Genomic DNA, 21,000 nt, shown 5'->3' with positions numbered 1-21,000 from the left:
AACCTAGCGCAATTATAAATTTTGCAAAAAGCCTTTAACTTTTGGGGGTTTATTAGCCTCTAACACCACCATTGTGTTCGATGAATACCAAAAGCAAGCGCTGCGCTGTGTTCTTTAAACGTAGCGCAAAGCTGGCGCCCAATCCCCAACATTGTGGGGGTCCTTTTTTTTATAATACCACCGGTTTGTTTTTTCGTGTTCAATTTTGCTATTTTGTGTTTTGCTGACATCTCCCAGATAGAGTCAAAATCTTAAGAGTAGGCGCCACACCCAAGTAGTCTGGGACAGTTTTTCCTAGCTTTATGACTTGGCACCACTGAAATATTTTGGATTAATTTTCTAGTAAAACCAGTGGTGTGGTAGCTGAATCTGCGGAAAGTATTAAAATAAGGAAATACAGTTCAATTATTATAGAACAGAACCATATTTTTATACCTTTCGCAGTAGAGACATTGGGACCTTGGTGTAGAGAAGCTCGAAAATTTTGTGGAATACCTGGGAAAACGCCTATTACCAATATTACTGGGGAACCCCGAGCTACCACTTACTTACGACAAATTTAAGTATTGCCATACAACGTGCAGGTAACGCGGCCAGTCAGTGTAATGGGGACCACGATCCCCATGGAAGAAAATTATCATTTATTAACGAGCTCCTAGCGAGTTTATAATTTTGCGGTGTTTGTCCGTCTGTCTGTTAGCACGATATCTCGATAACGAATGGAGCGATTACGATAAAATTTTGTAGGTGGATTCTTTACGAGATTCTTTATCAAATTTGTAGATCGGAGTTCGTGAACTGGCAATGTAACCCAAAAAATAAGGAAGGCCCTTTTGACATCTCCGTGAGTTATGAACCGAATTGCATGAAATTCAATATGCGTATAGCTTTAGCCATATAAAACGCAATTCCAAAAATTGAGCCTAATCGATCAACATTCACAATGCTCTTTTCGCATTTCGACCATTTATAAACCGAATTGCAAACTTTTTTATTTTTTATTTATGAAGGATTTAAATGAAATTTGATACATAACCACTTGGAATAAAAGCAAATATAACGCTAGTTTCAAAATTTGATTTTGCGCATGCGCAGTGCCAACTTTCTTATTTATGGAGGGATTTAAATGAAATCTGACACATAGCCACTTTGAATAAAAGCAAATATAACACTAGTTTCAAAATTTGGTTTTCCGCATGCGCAATGCCAACTTTCTTATTTATGGAGGCATTCAAATGAAATTTGAAACATAACCACTTGGAATAAAAGTAAATGTTGGAAAATTAGTAGTTGTGATAAGTTTTTCTTAAATATTTAAAAAACTATACTATTTAGCGCGAAATAAAATAAATAATCTACAGTAAATTGCGAACAAAAATGGCCTCATATATAATCTTGCTAAATTGAACCATTCCAGAGTTACGGAGGGTGTAACAGTAGAAATTTTTCATCTTTTTTTTAGATTCTTTTGGAAAGAATATGAGATTATCACTAAGGAATTTTTTTTGTTAAAACCGGTTAAAACAAATTGCGCTTTAGTGACCGGTGGTATGTTACTGATAAGTCCTTGAAGGAACGATAACGTCATCACCTTCTCAAGGGGGGCCATTTTTTCAAGAGACTTCCACTATGAGGGACAGTAATTCCTGGGGAGTTGCAGGATGTGTCGTTATTGCTCTCAGGTGTTCGACAATCTTGCATTCCCACTTCATCGGGTTCTTCTTCTCATGCAGCCACTGCTGCACCTGATGGTAAGTTCTAAATTAATGTTCTACCTGGTAGCTGCTGAAGTGGGGAGAAGCGCAGCCAACTTGAACAGTGAATGTATAGGATGCTTTGAAATAGCTTGCAAGTAACACTGGTAACGAAAACAAGCCAGATCTTCAGTGTTCTTTACTTCAAACATGATTTCATTTTTCCAGAAAATCGAAAAAATACAAAAAATGCCTACTTTTACACCCTCCGTAACTCTGGAATCGTTGACTTGAGCAAGATTATACACAAGACCATTTTTATTCACAATTTAATGTAGATTATTTTGGATATGGTACTTTTCTCGCCAAACCCCATAGTTTTCTAAATATTTAAGAAAAACACCAAAAACTACTAATTTACCAACTGGTGTAACTTTTTACCAAACAATATGTGGACTGTATAGAACAATTTGCAGTTAATGGGAAACTTTTACTTTTGATGTTTAGGTTAAGCCGTTTTGTCGACTAATTGCACCGTACTATATTCTGAATTTTTAATTTTAAAATTTCCATATTAGGTACTGTTTCTTGTGAAATTTTTCTGTTTTGTGCTCTACTCACTAAACAATTCTTTTTGTAAGTCACAGTATTAACTTCACTACCACAGTATTGCGAGCTAAATCGTTTAGAACACAGCGCAGTGCAAAATTTGAAAATTTCAACGAACGTACCTACTCATAACCTATATAAAGTAGTTAAATCAATCAGCATATTTGTTAATTCTGCTAAAAAACAAAGAAGCAGTTCTTATATACTTATGTGTAATTTCCGTAGCTAACTAATTTTTATGGTGCAAAAAGGCATATGTGTTTTATATGATTAATACACTCCATTAATATACGACCAATCAGCTAGGTGATTGTTTCAAATTCTAACCAATCAGATGATTTTTTATCTGATTAAACGCTAGGTAGCTTTTTACAGCGATAAAAATGCGTGTAGGAATACGTAAAATATGTAGTGGTTGTAAAATTTACTCTTTTATTTATCTCCGTAAAATACACTCGACCTTGGTCAAGATAATTTTATTTTTAATTCACTCAAATTTTGTTGTCTTCTGGAAAACACTCTCGATCAAAAGCATAATATTAATAAAATCGCTCCAGCTAAAACGGTCGCGATTTTATCACACTTTTGGTTTCGAGTTTTTTCCGTTGCAACAAAACTTTCGTGTAAAAATAAAATTATGCGATTAAAAATCAAGCTCTCGTGTATTTACTCTCGATAAATTACCTATATACCTATGTACGTCACGTCGACTACTATCTAAAGGTGTTTTTTTAACAATACAGATTTACCAACATTCACACAATTAACGCGCCTGTAAACCCTTGATGTGACAAATAATTTACAACTTTTGCGCATTCATAAAGGATTTAAGTAAGTTTGTACCTGCATACCTCACCGTCAGTTTACTTCGAAATGAAGGGTTACAATCTTGCTACTTTATATACAAATTTTAGTATTTTTATTGGAACTTTTTACTTTAAACAGAACGATCAATCCAAAAAGTAAAGGATTTCAAATTGAAATAATTTGATTATTATTTCCGACCTTAAGAGGGACAGATTTGCACATTCGGGTTTAAAAAAGGTAAAGAGTTTGACCATCCCAGATGCGATGTCTGTCCGTTAGCACAATAGTTCGATAACGAATGGACCGATTACGATGAAATGTTGTAGTTGGATCCTTTATCAAATTTGTAGATCGAAGTTCGTGAATTGGTAATGTATCCCAAAAAATAAGTAAGGCCCTTTTGACATCTGCGTGAGTTTTGAACCGAATGGCATAAAATTCAATATTCGTATAGCTTAAGCTATATAACACGCAATTCCAAAAATTGAGCCTAATCTATCAACATTCACAGTGCCCTTTTCGCATCGACGTGTAAATAAATATGGAAAACGAGCTCCTGGGTATGGCTACAGCATGTGCAAAACCAAATTTTGAACTTGGTGTTAGTTTTGCTTTTATTTAAAGTGTATATGTATGAAATTTCATTTAATTGCTTCCATAAATAAGAAAAATGGCACCACACATCATGCACAAAACCAAATTTTGAAACTGGCGTTAAATTTGCTTTTATTCCAAGTGGCTATGTATCAAATTTCTTTTAAATGCTTCCATAAATAAGAAAGTTTTCAATCCGGTTTGTAAATGGTCGAGATGCGAAAAGAGCATTGTGAATGTTGATCGATTAGGCTCAACTTTTGGAATTGCGTTTTATATGGCTAAAGCTATACACATATTGAATTTCATACAATTCGGTTCATAACTCACAGAGATGTCAAAAGTGCCTACTTTATTTTTTGGTCTACATTGCCAACTCACGAACTCCGATCTACAAATTTGATAAAGAATCCATCTACAGAATTTCATCGTAAACGGTCAATTCGTTATCGTTATCAAGATATCGTGCTAACGGACAGACGGACAGACACCGCAAAATTATAAACTCGCTAGGATTTATAATTGCGCTAGGTTAACTTGAGCGCTCGGTCTACAAGAACAGAAAACATCAAATTTTTACCCGAAAAGACAAAATGGTGGTGCCCCCCCCCCACACTATTGGAGGGTGATGGCAGCTCTAAAATTTGTGGCGCTAGCTGGCGCTAGGTCAGCAGAACACAAAACGTCAAAATTTTACCCGAAAAAACAAAATGGTGGTGCTAGGAAAAAATGCCCCCCGCACTATTGGGGGGTGGCGCTAGCTCTAAAGTTTGTGGCGCTAGCTGGCGCTAGCTCTGACGAACACAGCGCTTGCTTTTGGAAATGATCGGACGCAATGGTGGTGCTAGCGTTAATATAGCACCCCCCGAAAGTCAAAGGCTTTTTTGTAAAATCTATAATGGCGCTAGCTGAACTCAAAGTGGCGCTAGCTGGCGCTAGGTCAGCAGAACACAAAACGTCAAAATTTTACATGAAAAGACAAAATGGTGGTGCTAGGAAAAATTGCTCCCCTCACTATCGGGGGGTGGCGCTAGCTCTAAAATTTGTGGCGCTAGCTGGCGCTAGGTCTGACGAACACAGCGCTTGCTTTTGGAAATGATCGGACGTAATGGTGGTGCTAGCGTTAACATAGCACCCCCCGAAAATCAAGGGCTTTTCTGCAAAATCTATAATGGCGCTAGCTGAACTCAAAGTGGCGCTAGCTGGCGCTAGCCATAGAGATCTAGCGCATCTGTCTTCGTCAAAAATTTGAAATGGTGGTGCTAAGTTAACGGAGCGTTTTCGCGCACGTTGTCAAGACCAACCTTACTTATTAATTAACCGTTTAAAAATCTAGTACTTCACGTTTCGAAATCCGAAAATGACAGGTTTTTTGGCAGTTGTAGAAAATAGCTATTTGTACAACTAGTTTTGAAAGTGATACTTTTTTCATGATTTTGCATTCATGGAAAAAAGACTTTCAACACGTATTGTATACGAAATTTTTTTGCATAGTGATCCATAATAACCCACAATTGAATAATTTGATTGACATTCGCGATTTACTGTCACTCAAAAGTGAATGCTATTGTTCATAGACAGGACTAAACTCCATGGAAACGTATAGTAAAAATATGATTTTTCGTTAAAAAAAGTCCGATAATTTCATCACTACCTATGTAAAAGATAAATTTAAGGGTCTTTAAAAATCTTTAAGAGCCTTCAGGCCCTAACAGGCTTTTAACAGTTTTTGAAGATACTTAAGAGCCTTCATAAAACCTTAATACAATAGAAACTTGTTTTGAAGAACTATTATAAACTTTTATTAGACTCACAATCTCCAAGGGCTCGGAGATCTTTTGGAAGTCGTCGTGAACTTTTAGTGGCATTTAGGGCTTTTTAAGAATCTTCGTAAAAACCTTCCCCATAGATTCTTTAATAATTTGAAATTGTGATACATGTTTCGAGATACCCATGTCACCTTCAGGTGGCTAGAATAATGACTAGCAAGCAGTAAAATGTACCTACCAAAATACACGTAATTAATTATAAACAATATGGATAAAGTGTAATTTTTTTAAACTCAACGGATTTCCTTGGAATTCTTTTAAACTCAATTGCACCTTATTCACAATTTCTTGAAGCATCAGCCAAAATTCTCTTAAAACTGTTTAACACTCTTTCTTTATTTATTAAAATTGAAATTATGATGAAAAGCTCGTTAAACCCTTTTGAAATTAAATATATTAACCCTTACCTATCACCTACCTCATTTAAACTATTGTGATTTGTGAGCCACATTTGACCTCTTCTTAAAATGGATCTCTAAGCCCCTCCTTCTTAATCTCTAGTGGGTGGCATTGTCACTGTATCCTTCAACAGGCTTGCCCTCTCTTAATCATACAAGAATAGCTCTAGGAGATTTATTACAATGAAACAGAAAAAAGCTATTGAAAAGCTTTCAGGATATGTTCTCACTCACTTTCTTGCTTCTTTTTTCAAACTGTACGACAACATCGGGAGATGTTATCTCCCTCATAATGGTGATTTTACACCGATAAAAATTCAAATATTCATGTCATGAAAAAGTATTACATTTGGCATTTATGAAAAATACCATTACAAACAAATTCAATAAATACTCACTCAATGGCTTCAAGTGGGACATCACCCTCCTTACAGTACAGCTCGAACGTTGCCCCCAGCGACTACCACTTGTTCTTCCGCTCCCAAAAATCACCTTGGTGAACAGAAATTCCACTCAGACGAGGAAATGCAAAAAGTAGTCGTCATTTGGATTCACGCCGCGGCGGGAGAGCGGTACGACGCCGGCAAAAAAAAGCTGATCACCAGGATGCAATTTGATTTTCTATGAAAAGACCTTACTTTTCAATACATTCTCGTAGCGTTAACACAAAAAGACAGCACCAGGAATCTTCATTTCTTTTCTATTACACTGAACTCAAATCACTCAAGCTCTTTTGTTGAATTAAAGGACAAAATTTCTTACTTAAGGCTATTCAGACGGAAAACATTTTCAACTTTTGTTGAATAACGTTCTAACACGGTTTCATTTAGCACTAAAACTGCTTTGCCAAAATCAGTATAGTTTTATTTTATTTATTATTTATAACGCGCGGCAGATCCTAAATATTGTATTTTAATGTAACCTCGTCCACTGAAAGAAAGTTTGAGCGGGCGGCTATGAGCGTAAACGTGCGCGCGCTACAATTCCGAGCGGAATGGGATTTACGCTCGTAGCCGCTTGACGCATCTGTCGGCAAAAATCTGCTGAAAAAGAAAGTGCCAAGAAAGGAGTGGAAACAAAGAAATCTTCTGAGAAGAAGGTGAACAATGCAATGAATCATGGTGATGCCTCAAAAACAAATCAGGGGAAGAGAAAGAAGCTGATAAAGCATATTCGAACACTGCACCTGTTGTACCGGTCGAAATGGGCCATCAATCGTCTACAGCCACCAGCGGAAAACGCAAGAAAATAACATTAATAAAAAATAGAGCGAAAAGGCTAATAACTGTGATGAAGAATTCTTGGAAATAGAAAGAGAAAAATTGCAGTTCTTTTCTGAGAGTATAGCGATGAAGCGATGAGTTTTTGAAGCTCACTACCGCATTTGAAAAACCGACAGCTAAGTGTACGGAACAAAATTCAACAAGTGCTGATCGACGAAGAAGAACGTCATTGTTCCATCCAGCATACATCTGTTTCCTATCCATCCCCATCTAACGTCGCCTACCCGTCATCTCATTCGTCTTGGATGTCAGGTTAGAGAACTAGACCTTATTCTGATGGAAGAACCCACTCATTCTGGACTCCAGAAGAGACATTACACGCTACTCCACTATCGTTCCGCTGGAACAGACTGCCCCAACCCAACAACCACAATCTTTGTTGACTTTGCAAAATGTGAATGATCCTGGAAAGAGTCAGCCCGATGGTTCAAACCGGCATGATGATCTATTAAGGCACCCTTTTGTTACGTCGCATTGTCGCTATAATAAAATTCCTAATTATATATAATGAAAATGAATTTTTCCTTCAGGTGATATAGTTTCTCTGAAGTCTGAACTCTTTCCTGATAATTGCTTTTTATAGAATTCAAGATTTATACATAGGTCTGCGGACCCATTCGGTAGTAATAAAAAAACTTCGGAGAGTCGTTTTATAATTCGCGATGGAGATGATTGAATTCGCCGAGACGCGCCTTCTTTTCCAGTATAGGCTTTACCCAATACAATCTTCTTTTTTGAACTCTTTTCCGCCTTCTTTAAGGAGTTTCTAAAAAATACCCGTCTTCTGCATCCAGTTCAATCTTTAATCGCAAAAAGGGACAATTACTATTCAACGTCGCGCGTCGCTACTACTGTCAGTGAAACCGCTTGCAATGGACGACCCTTGCCGCACAAGATCGCTTATCTTATAGCCGCTTGTTGTCACTCGTATCGCGTAAGCTCGAAGCCGCTTGTTTTCGCTTCCAGTGGACGACCAGCCTAAAACTTTGTACGTGCTTTAACGTAACTGCATCGGCACAGATTGTTCTGAATATGATGAAACTGCGTCTTTAAAGAAAAAGAAAATAAAAGTACTTGGCAAAATTAGCGTATAAAAACGTACAGGCTCTTTTTCCCGTCGCGATATGAACAGCGTACGGTGAGACGGGCGCCTTAGGCTAAAAAGCTCCCTTTCTTCCTCATTTTTCCTATTTTAGGAGAACACCACTCCAACTCCTACTTTCGTCAATTTAAAACGTACTGCCCAATAAGGAGCGTTTGAAGTGTCCCCTCTTCCATAACAAAATTACGCCTAAAAGAAGTTGTGCTAAACATACGTGCGTCTCGAAAATCAATTCAGGTAACAGTTAAATACACTGAACCAGATGTTCCTTAATTTTAAATAACGCAATTTTCACATGATATAATTTAAATAAAAAAATCTACAGGAATGATAAAATTTAAACAATACGAAACTGTGCAATTAAAAAACGGTTTCACTTCAGCCTAAATAACGTCCACCTGGCGTTGTTTACACAACAATATCCGTAACTTTTTTTATATTTTTGCTGAATTTGATTGCTAAAATTATCTGGTTGCATTTTTTTTACGTATTTATTGGTGAACATTTTCAATTTCTGCTTTCGAACTGCGCCGCATAACTGTTGCAATTTATGGTTCTGGAAAACGCACTTAAATTGAAAATAGAAATGTGAGTTCTAGACCAACATCAATGTTACGGGTATTATTTTTAGTACAAATAGGATCGCCCGATTGAATTATTAATTTAGCCCCTAGCACGCATTGCCTTTGTGCTTCAATAACACTTTTCAGTTAGAAATAACTTGGGAAGTAACAAAATAGGATGAGCATCAAAGTAAAAGAAGTTGGTCTGTGAATTAATTGAAGTGCACATGATAAAGTTAAGTTATAAAAAAAGGAGAATTTGCACGAAAGCGAGTAGCTTGTAAACCACTGTAAACTGTCCTCTTTTTTTTGTGCGGAAAATTAACCTAAAGGAAATCTGTTCGCGAAGGATTTTCATTTAAGTCTCTGAAAGCTGAATGAAAGCTGACAATAAGAGAAAAAGATAGGAGAGGAAAAGCTCTTTCAAAGGAGGATTTGTCGGAGAACGAGGTCGTATAGTATAGGAATAACAATTGAAATAATTCCGTAGCTCAGTTTTGCGGCGCGGCGAAAGTGGAATGTTTGGCGCACTTTACGGAATTTTGATCAGTGGGACACGTTCAAACGTGAAACGCGCTTGTTGTGGTACCGTAGGCAAATGATTTTATTAACATTTCATCGTCACTGGAATGAGCCCGTAAAATCATTACCATGGAATGAACGTATAATTTCGAGTCGAGACAGTTGTAAATGAGCGTTTTCTTAAAAAAAATTGTGCTTGATGTCTGAGAGTGCAAGGTAATTTGTGCTTTTTCTACCACTTAGACGTAATGAAAAAGAATTCTTTCGGTTGGCAATCAATAAATTCATGCGGTTTCAGTTATACGTTTTCGACGTCGTGCGGTTTCAATTGCACTAAAATCCAAAACTGAGTCTCCTAATGATGGTTAATTATATCTCTGATTCGACGTTGTAGCGGTTAACGATTCTGTACGCTCCAAAGGTTCATTAGTCGATTACTGTATCGTCGTGTTGCATTGAGAATAAAACAGACCCATTTTCGAATAGTTAAGCTAACTAAAACACGTAACTATTGGATTTCAGGGGGATATCGTGTACGATGGAATTCCTCCACTTATCTTTTCGTAAATTAGCGCCATCGCGATTGTAACCTCTACAATTTTGAAGTTTAGGTTGAAAGGGTAATTTTTGGACGATCAATTAGTTCATTACATTATCATGTTAATAATACTTCAACCTTCGTAAGGCCTAAAAAGATTGTTTTAAAATTTAGTAACATTCTACATTGTTTTTGGTACAGAAACATACTTAAAATGTTATAAACAAGGATGAGACTTGAATCATGAGTGCAGAATATTCTGGAAACTGAGTATTAAAAAATGTGCCAAATTCTTGACAGAACAGCAACCTAGTTCAAACCAATTGCTCTTTTGGTTTACTATTTTCTTCGTCTTCTGCCAAATTCGTCTAAAGCTAACCTGAACCTGAATTAGATCAGGGAGAGGTGAGGATTGGCATCTTAACATTTTATTGTTGACCGGATCAGGATAGATTTAAAAAAATGGTAGGCAAAAAATCGGTCTGTGAAGGCAAGACTCTGATTTATAGTAAGCTTATGTGAAGCATGGTGAGGAAGATGATTTCCAAAAATGCTCCCCGTTACACAACAAAATCCCTATACAATCCTCAGACGAATAAACGAAATTCGGGAAAACTTTTAAGTATGCTTTTCATAAATACGGAGGCCAAGACCCGGTGCACATGAGCTGCAAAATAATCGGCACATCGAGATTTCTTTCTATCAAGATAGAAAGACGTTGGTAGTAATGGGGCTGGGTGTCCCATTAATCCCAACGTATTTTGGCTACCTTGGTAGAAAAAAATCTCGGCGTTCCGATTACTTTGCACAGCTCACGTGCAACGGGCCTTAGAGAGGCCACCAAACAATTTTTGTTGTTGTATAATTGCCAGATTTTTTTGGTGATTATAAAATATAACTGCCACTTTTTCTGGTCCACTTATACATAACTGTCACTCTTTACTGGCAGCTATCGTCATTTAATACTGCCAAAAAGGTGGCGATTACAAATAATTGCCTGAGAAAGGTGACAATTTTGGATAAGTTTCAGAAAAAAAACCAATTAAAAGGAATTTGTTCGACGGTGTCTCCACTAGGCGAACTAAAAACATGCCACTAATTTTTAATATGCAATATTATACACTGCCCAGATGGCGACTTTGGATTATTTTTACCACCCTCACGTTAGTCAGGGAGATATTGCATTGGGGTAAAAAATTGTCCCCTCCCCCAATTTTTTGACGGAAATACAATTCGGGCGCCAGGAATCCGAATCAAGCAAAATCTCGATGTTGTCGGTCTGTCTGTCAAGGTCTGCCTGATGTTGTCGGTCTGTCTGTCGGTCTGCCTGTACTCTCATTTCCGGCTAAACGGCTGAATCGCGCATGCGCAGGTGTGCGGGTGGTATTGTTTATTGTCCCTCTCTTCTTTTGAGGTGCCTCTGCCGAAGGTCTTAAGTTGTTCTATACTACTCCGGTATTTACCTTACAAATTAGGAAAACTGTAGGAAAGCCTAGTTCGGAGTAATGCTCGGAACTGGTCTAAGGTAATTCCCATCTCTGCCACAGATGAAAAATTCACCTCAATCCAGGTTCGAATATCCAACAAATGTGCTAGACACGGCCAATTGTTCAAAATTCAAGCAGTTTCGAAAAAGATCATCGAAGCTCAAAAATTTGGTCATGGAAAAGTTGTAGGTTCGGAATTTAAACCTAACTTTCTTTGAATTGGAAGTTCGAATTTTCAAATCTTAATTCTTAAATCTTAATTAGCACCTTCTTCCGTATCTGTGGTCATGAGTTTGGAAACAAAGGACAATACAGTACGTAAGAAGGGTACGCCAATGAATTATTTCCAATTCACGATTTCTTGCGGTTAAATAAATAAATCTTACACTTTCTTGACTTTAAACTTAAAGAAATCACTTGTTTCCAATTCACAGCTCCTGCCGGTTCTACGATTGTGGTAATCATTTAGGAGAACATAATACGTAAAAAGTTGTGTGGCACTAAATACTACACTTTCTTTAGTTTCTGCGAGTTTGGTGCTACCATTTTTAATACAGAAATAAATGTATATCAGGAGACCATTATACGGGGTGAAAATTTTGACTGAAACACTGAATAGATTTTCAAAACAACATTTTTTTTAAATATCTAAAATTATAAAAAGCTTGCTACCAATCTTACGTACTTTAAATTTGTGGTCAGTGGCACTTCTCTATTGTAAAGAGGGCATGTATTTTTTAATTTGATATTATTAAAGGGTACACTTTTTTGGATATAGCAGCATAAAAAATGTACGTAATCAAATTGAAGAGAAAATATCAAATTAAGTAAAATAGCTATTTTAAGCATCTAAACTTACATATAACTTTTTCAAGATTTTTGATACAATAAATTGGTTTGACCTCGGGTTTGATATAACTAATAAAAAAGTCTCGTTTTTTTAAAGGCAAACTATTGAAATTATAAAATTAATTAACTGTTTTCCTTAATTTGGGGTTTTCTCTTAAATTTAATTATGCTCTATAATAACTCATTTCCAATTTAGAACTTTTGGCACTGCTGCACCATTTTTATAGACAATTTTGAACCATTAGATCATAATACGTAAATACCCAACAATAAATTTACATTTTCCCATGTGCGATTCTGATAATGGTACATGAAGAAGGCCTTTGTGAATAAATTTTCTACCTTGATCTGCGTTTCTGTGATTTTTGTATCAGGTGAACAGGTTTGAGGTTTGAAGCTTCTTTAGTTTCTGTGATTCTGGATTGAAAGAAATATTTGAGTCCAGGGAACATAATATAACTTACAACTGTTTTTAAAAGAGAAATTGTGTCAAGAGAACCTAATATTTACGAAAGTGTTCTACTGTTCTTGATCCGGATAGGTAACGTACTATAGTTTTTTCCGATGTAAGTAAGGGGATCTGGAAAATTTGGGAGATGAAGGGGAAATAAATGGGGAAAGAATCATGAACCAAATTTAATGTTCTATGGTCCTTTTTTCTTGAAGAATGTGCAGGGTGTATCAATTTTACAGGGCCTCTCTGTAATTGATAGTATTATCAAAAAAGTAGCGCCATGTGCTGCTTTTGGGCCAAGCTGAAAATGGCAAAATAAAAATTTGAAAATATTTTCTTTTTAAAATTGAATCTTTTTTTTAATTTTTTTGATTTTTTTAACCACTTGAATCTTTTATGAAACTCAACCCTGGTGTGTTATTAAAAAGCAATATAGGCGTTATGTGATCTTTTTGGGTCGTTATGGCTGGTTGGCTGTCCTACTGAGATCTCAGCACTTACAATAGCTAGAGCTTTCTGTTATAGTTTAGATGTGCAGGCTCTAGTCTATTTTGAGTTAGATTGTATTCGTGAAATCGATAATTTTAAACTTTGCTAATGAAATACTGATCTGCATTACCAAAAATGCGCTTCCATTATGCAAATGCTGATTTACAACTTTTATTTAGAACACCCTGTAGATTTTAATCTAAAAAGATAGGATATTAAATTCTTTTTTCAAAAATATGACACTAAAACTATTCAATAATGATTCAGATTCAAAAAAGATGTTCAAAACTGTTTGAATTATTGCTCTTTTAAATCTTTTTTTAATTTCAACCCTGGTGTTATATATTTGAAAAAAAGGAATTGAATATGCTATATATACCTACGGGGTATGCTTTTTATAAGACAGTGCCACTAAATTTGTCACTTATATTTGAGTTTTTACACAAACTTTTGTTTAGTGTAGTGCGGTATACTAATTATTGCATTCTTTCTTTTCCTAATGAATGGGACATGAAAAACTATGGTTCCCGAGAAGGAAAGTAAAGGTAGAGTACTCCAAAGGGGGCTTTCTACTTTGTTGCATAATGACTGAACACTGAACAGACTGTTGGTAATAATGCAAATAGAAATAAAAGCGGGTTGTACAATTCTACGGTCGACGCATGCAAATTTAGGTGACCGCCCCTCCTAATACGGGAAATTTTGAAAAATGTGCGATGTACGCGCGTCAATCATTGGCAACGGCATTTAAATCACGTTTCATGGAAGACGCCTGAGACAACGTGGATATATTGATTGCTTTCCTTAGAGATATTGCCACTGTATATGTAAATCATTTTTGTATAAATAAAAATAAGACCTTATGTGACCTATGAACGTATAAATTTGGTAAATCGCATACTAAAGTAAGCACCGTTATTGTAATACTTTCATAGTCACATTTAAACAAAATTGTAATGGTTTTTGGACACCGACGAGTGAATTGCATTTTTAAATTTGCCCAAATATTTAACTATTATGCATATTCACATAGTAGCTAGTAATTATGTACATCTCATTTGTAGTTCTATAATTGACTCACAGCATTTACAATAATCTCATCTTGCATAATCCGCATGAGATACAAATGAACATCCTGCAGAATTTACAATTAATCCATTCGATTATTATTTGCGTTTCCCTCTAAAATAATTATACGCCCTAAAGGTATTAGTAATTGAAACCGCCCGGGTTAATATTTGATCCGATCGAATTTGATTAAATTTACTTAGAATGCTTAACTTTTAAATGGTCCATTAACGCTACGTCGACACCGAACCAGTCTGAAAACTTCAAAGTGTGCAGGTCATTGTGGTTTAACGATCCATTACGCCAAAGACTCGAGAAGTTGACACCAATTTTTATTTCGTCGTTAATGACGACAGTATAATCGGGGAATTGTGTGAATTTTGACATTTATTGGTTACCGTATAACTATTTCGTTATTTTCGTTTGGAATTGTCAGAAAACTAGTCCCACTTTGTACTCGCTACTAAAGTAGGCCATAAATGTATAATAAATAAGAGGTAGCCGTTAAATTTTGAAACGAGTTGCTAAATGAGGAAATATAATTAATTGTGTTTGTTTAGGAATTCATTTAAGAATGTGAATATGCAGATCTTTGCCGGTTCACAATCCAAGTGGATTAATTCGCATTTATTGCCAATTGTGTAACCTTTCACACAAAAGAAAACAGGCGCATCGGTCAACATAAAGTGTTATAAATAAGGTATGAAGCTTCTCTGCACGCTGTACTACTTTGCTAACAAATAAGAAAGTGTAAAACTTAAGAATGTTAAATGTAACAATAAACTTCGAAACGGCTATTAACAGTTATGGTAAGAGTGGTTTATAGCGGCTAAACGAATTTTTAAATTGAATTTAAAGCATGTCCGTTTTGTTCCTTCGTCTTTTTGTTTTTTTGACTACAATAATTATAGCAGAGCAAGCAGAGATTCATATGCAACACCTTGCTTATCTACAACCACAATTTCGCATAGATTTTGTTGACCAACTAAAGTTTCGTTGGATTTTCTAACTGGTGCTTTTTGCGAACCCAACCGGTTGAGTTTCCCAAATAAATCGACTCTTGAACTAAACTGGAGGCTTTTCATTTTGGTTGGTAAGTTTAAAATGAGTATTTCCTATGTGTTTGCCGTTATTACACAACGGTTCATGACGAATGAATGAATTCTACTGTAATGTAGTTTTACAACCAGTGGCCTAACGTCATTTTAAGGGCCCGTCTTCAAAATTATCGGGGAGGTCCTTTCCCTTACGTTTAATTTAAACACTTGGATTTCTAATGATAACCATCTTAAAAATATTAAATCAAAGTTCACTAGAAGTACACCGCAGAAAATTCGGATTCTTTAATAAAGATAGCACCCTCACATCGATCTTCTGACGTTACTCGACTATGAGCTTTAAAAAAAACTTGATGGTTAGGGCTAGCTGCAGGAATTGCTTGTAAAGGCTTCAGGAATTGATCAATTTTAGCCAATCTATTTCTTTGCTGTTCTGCGTTTTTTTTGCTTTTCTCTTGGAGGTTCCACTATGGTATTTTCGTCCATTCTGAGCTCTCTGATTTCAAAATTTCAAACGACATGTACCGTTGGCACCGCTGTAGGTATACATTTAAATTCATTTAGTTTGATTAGTGATTTCAATTCTTTGTGTATGACTGCCTTTTTTGAATGTAACTAACAGTTTCGCCCGTGCAGAGGTAAATGTTGGAGTGTTAACATTACTGCTAACTACAACTTCAGTCTAAGGTTACCGTATCCAGGACCTTTAGATACTTTCTGGACTGCAGAAGGTTCCGCTAATTAACAAAGTATTTCATGTACTTTATGTAAGAGACTTCGGATTGTTTTTCACAAATAGGAAACGAGTGGAGGCGCTTTTAAATCTATTTGAGCTGGCTACTTTTGAGCATATCAAATTTCGTATTAAATTAAGGTCAGATTTAAATTATTAAAATTCAAGAGTTACTTCATCGGATTGTTAATTTTTGTAGGTATATTGTAGATTTTGGTCCAGATTTTTCACCTATATTTACCCTCTGTGGGCAATCATTCTAAATTTTCTTCGGTTCGGTTCTTTTGTCCGGGAGCACGGCTTTAAATGCATTCTGTGAATTCTGTCTAAATTCGTAGGAACTCTTTTGACTTTTTGATTCATTTTACACTTTTAACTTAACTGCAGTAAAATCCGACGAAATGCGTGTTCACTATTCACTAATGAAGTCACAAAAAGTATACACGAAATAGCTTTTATACGAACGTTTTATCTCTTCCTAACATTGAAGGAGTTTTTTTTAGAATTTTTTTATAAACGACTTACATTTTTTGTACATTTTTGTCGGGGCCCCTTTTAAGTCGGGGTCCGTCCTCATGGCGTAGCTTTGAGACATCGTAGTTAGGCACGCCACTGTTTACAACAAAAATAGAGAATTTGTTTATATAATTCCAGGGCGAATTCCAGGATGCAAACTCTTACAAGGTTAGAGAACTTTCTATACAGGGTGTTAATTAATGGAGTGCCAATAATACAGGCATTTATTGACGTAAAAGATTTATTTACATTTTTACCAGTGACGTCCGTATGCGGTTTGAACTGACAATTTATGAAGAAAAAAATGGTACTGATTTTTCTAAAAGCCAAAACTATTTTTGAAATCCGCATTTATTGTGGAGCAAATTTGGTGGTTCCTAGACTTACTTTCGTACGACGTACCTACCGTTTTGGCGTAAAAAAAAAACAAAACAATTTTTTCCTTCAGTTCACTTTTGAAAAACCTTTTACGTCAAAAAAATGCTCCCTAATGATGAAAAGGTGTGTAAAAACTTTCATAAAAATATCTAAAAATGATAAAAAATTATGATAAAGACTCACATTTTTCGTAAAATTTTAACACCCTGTAGCTCAAAAACTAAGAGGTTTAGGACACATGTTGTATTAACTTTTCTCCTTAAAATCACCCGAGGATTCACACCCTGTATTATCGGCACTCAATTCATTAACACCCTGTATATTTTACGGGTTCCTGTTTTCCAAAATGTAGCTTTAGGTACTGACATCATGTTCGGGTTAAAACCTCATTTTCCTTGTTTTAGAATTTAGACGCTTGTTCGTTTAATCCCAATTTTGGTATTCATGCCAATTGCGTAGGGTTTTCTATCACAAAGCTTTTCGCTAAGCCAAGAATATTCTTGAATCAAGTGCTTAATTTGCATCGTTGCCGTGCCTGTTGCTCTTTCAGTCGAATGGGCCGTTTGTAATTTACGCTTTTGCACTCCACCTCATGTTTCATCAAATGGCAATTTATTGGAATTAATTTTGTTTGAGTAGACCTGTTGAGTTTTGTGACCGAAATGATTTGATTTCGCTCAATTCTATTGCTTTCAAGGGAAATTCATAAATTCAGACGAATGCCTTGTATTGTCAGCGTATGGCGACGTTCGAGGGGAGTTCAATCACAATTATGAATTATGTAAGGTTTATTATATCTTTCATAAGGCAATCGTGTTGAAACATCCGAATTTTAGTACTTTTAGCGAATGATTTAATTGTAGTATAATGAACGTTTGCCCCCATTTTCCCCGTCCAGCCACCACAGCAGGTACAATCGACAACCTTTCCAATTTGTACTTTTTAAATAATTTTTTATGAGCTTGTATAAATGTCGAATGAAACGAGATATCGGTCAGAGATAGTTGTATCTTAACATTTACATCAATCTTCCCCCACTCGATCCTCTGTTAAAACACACCTGAGTTTGCTTCTGAATTCCGGTTGTTCGACTCGACTTCGTATCATATGACCTCGTTAACAGACAGAAAATTCATACCTTTTTTATTTGCAAGTAAAGGTTCACGATCATAAATGAGCGTAAAGTTATAATTGAGTCTCGCCGCTAAATGGGATTACAACATTCACAATGTATTCATAACACACAGTATGAGGTAAAATTTCTCCCTTTTTTGTGCTCGTTTCCATTATTTTAAAACAGAAATTAGATATTTTAACTCGTAATTCTCGCACTAAATAAAATTTTAATTAACGTTTAATTTTAACCAAAGGATTGTTGACAACTAAAATGCTTTATTTTCGAAAATATAGTTTTTCCCACCCTAACCATAGGGTATCCATGCACTGCAAATATCAGCTTTAAAATTGAACTAATTCTTTTATATTGACAGGTTTTTGAAAGAGTCTGAAGCAATTGTATTTGACCACATGTTATGTAAATGTCAGTATACTTTCATCAATGGACTAGGGGAAGCCCGCCGGCCTGTGTGGCGCAGTTCAGTTGAAGCTGGACTGTGGTGCTAGGGTCCCTGGTTCGAATCCGGGTTCGGGCATGGATATTTTGTAAATGTATAGTGGGTTGGGTTGGTAGAGCAGCCTTGGCTGAAACCCCGCCCACTCAAAAATAAAGGCAAAATAAATAAAAAATAAATAAATAAACCATAAATTCGATGGACCACCACTAACCATTTGGATCTTCGCAACGGGAACTAAAAAAAACACATTTGAAGTTTTCACCGAAAAACTGAAAATTTTGTCTTCATTTTCCTTAGTTTAAACGGTGGGAAACGGACGATTCCCGTTGACACTTTTTTTCGGAGAATTTAAATTGGTTAACAGAATCTCCATAACACTCTAGATGTAGAAGCTACAGCTTCTTTATTATTTTTTATGGACGCCATATTGGATTTTTACGGAAAGAGACACAGTACAAAAAAAATAATGACGTGTCACACACTTTTACTTAAATTTACAAGAAAAATTTCAAAATCAAATGTTTTAAGATTGTCACAAAACGTGATAATAATCTTAAGCACAAAAATGAATAGATTTCATTTTACTAAAACGCGAAATTGGGATCTACTTTTTAGGCAGTTGAGTAAATATCCAAAGAATTTACCATTTACAGGGTGTCCAACAATGAGCCGAATCGACTGATCGGAAAATGACAATGTGTGCATGAGGGTTGTAGTTTCCTGATACTATTTTATCAAAAATCTAACATAGGGCGCAAGCCTGTTGAGGGCCCAGAACAAGAAGGGGGATAATAAATAAATAATCAACATTGCACCCTCGGCCAAATTAAGACTCGAGCGTTTTTTTTTGTCAAGAAATTGCCATTCTTCGCAATTGCAAATTGTTATGAAGAATTTGCGGTTTCCACAAAAAAACGTATTGATCTCACAGAATTAATAATTACAATTGAAATTACGTTTATTCAAATGATAAAACGTCGTAATTCCTCAGTGAAATACAGTTTTCTCATTTATTGCCGAAACTAATTGTCGCCTCATTTTACTGAGATAGGGATTTAATAAATAATCAAATTAAATGTGTGTTTGTAGAGTGCCGATTCATTACAATTCACGATTTTACGCCAACTGTAAAAAACGGGAACTGTGGGCGATTTTCCCCTCCACATGCTAAAATCATTTACATACCATTGCGATGAATATGGAAAAAAATCGACGGTTCACAGTGCATGGAAGTTTCTCGAAAGGGATATTTTGCACATTATTGATGGGAACCTATTAAAACAATAAATTCTCGACAAGGTATTTGGCACGATATTACGTTATACATTTTAACAAATTACATTTCATCGGATAACCTAATTTTTATACATAAATAACGGATTGTGGGTTAATGAATTTTACACTCAGAGTTATAAGAACGGAAAGCTTTCAGTTATTAATTATTGACGATTAAACACGAAACTTTAAGCTTTTAAAGTGGCTCCCAATTAATTCCTGTACAAAGTTCATACTTAATGGTTACACGTAAACAGTAAGAAATTACAATACGGTTTTGTAGTCAATTTATTTGTACACGTAGAGTAGAGCTTGCTTTTTTTTAGGTTACGAGGTTCCTCGTTTTTAGTATGTTGCCGATGAGCTCATTTATCTTGATTCCGAATTTTTTCAGGAAGCATCAGCCGTGCGTTTCGTTTACAATTTATCAATTTGTAATTCCGGATAAGGCAATAGCGTGGATTAAGCGTTAAATTAAGAAAGTATGTGAGTTTAGACCTAATTATAGACACAATTAATTACGAGTTAACACGATAAAGACCGCGTCGACTGCACCATATATTAATGAAACTTATTTATGCATCCATTTTTAATTATGTGATGTCGGCCTAAAAGTTTATAATTAAAATAATACGAAACTCGGGCGGGCGTTCGCTTATAAAGGCGCTAATTTACATGAGACTAGACAATGGACGCCCAGCTAGTATTGTTCAATTTTAATTAAAAAATCATGTGTAGTTCTTTATCTTGCAGTTATGAGGTTTCTTGTACTGTAGAGATATCGATTGACTAAATGTTTATTTTGCAAAAATAATATTTGCAGAAATTCGGCAATAACTAAGGGCGTTTTCTTTTCGAAACTTACAAGTACATGTTTTACATGTAATACAGCTAAATAGACGAGAAAATAGATTATCTACAGTGAATACTGTAATATGGCTTTCCTAATTATAGATTAGCAAGGGTTTAACCAGAGTTAGAGTACTCAAAATTAAAACGTAGAAAACTTGAAATTGAAACTTGAAACTAAAACTAAGAAAGCACAAAACAAACTTTATTATACATCTAATTAATAGAGGTAATTTCAATTTGAACAAAATGTTGTAATTTTAACTCCCTGTAGATTGGTAACGAAGCGTTTGCGGATCTGTCTTTATATGCACTTTTAGTCATAAAATAA

The sequence above is a fragment of the Photinus pyralis genome, unplaced genomic scaffold, assembly GCF_008802855.1.
Source record: "Photinus pyralis isolate 1611_PpyrPB1 unplaced genomic scaffold, Ppyr1.3 Ppyr1.4_LG4, whole genome shotgun sequence".
In the NCBI taxonomy this organism is placed as follows: Eukaryota; Metazoa; Arthropoda; class Insecta; order Coleoptera; family Lampyridae; genus Photinus; species Photinus pyralis.
Note: the sequence above shows the minus strand (reverse complement) of the source record.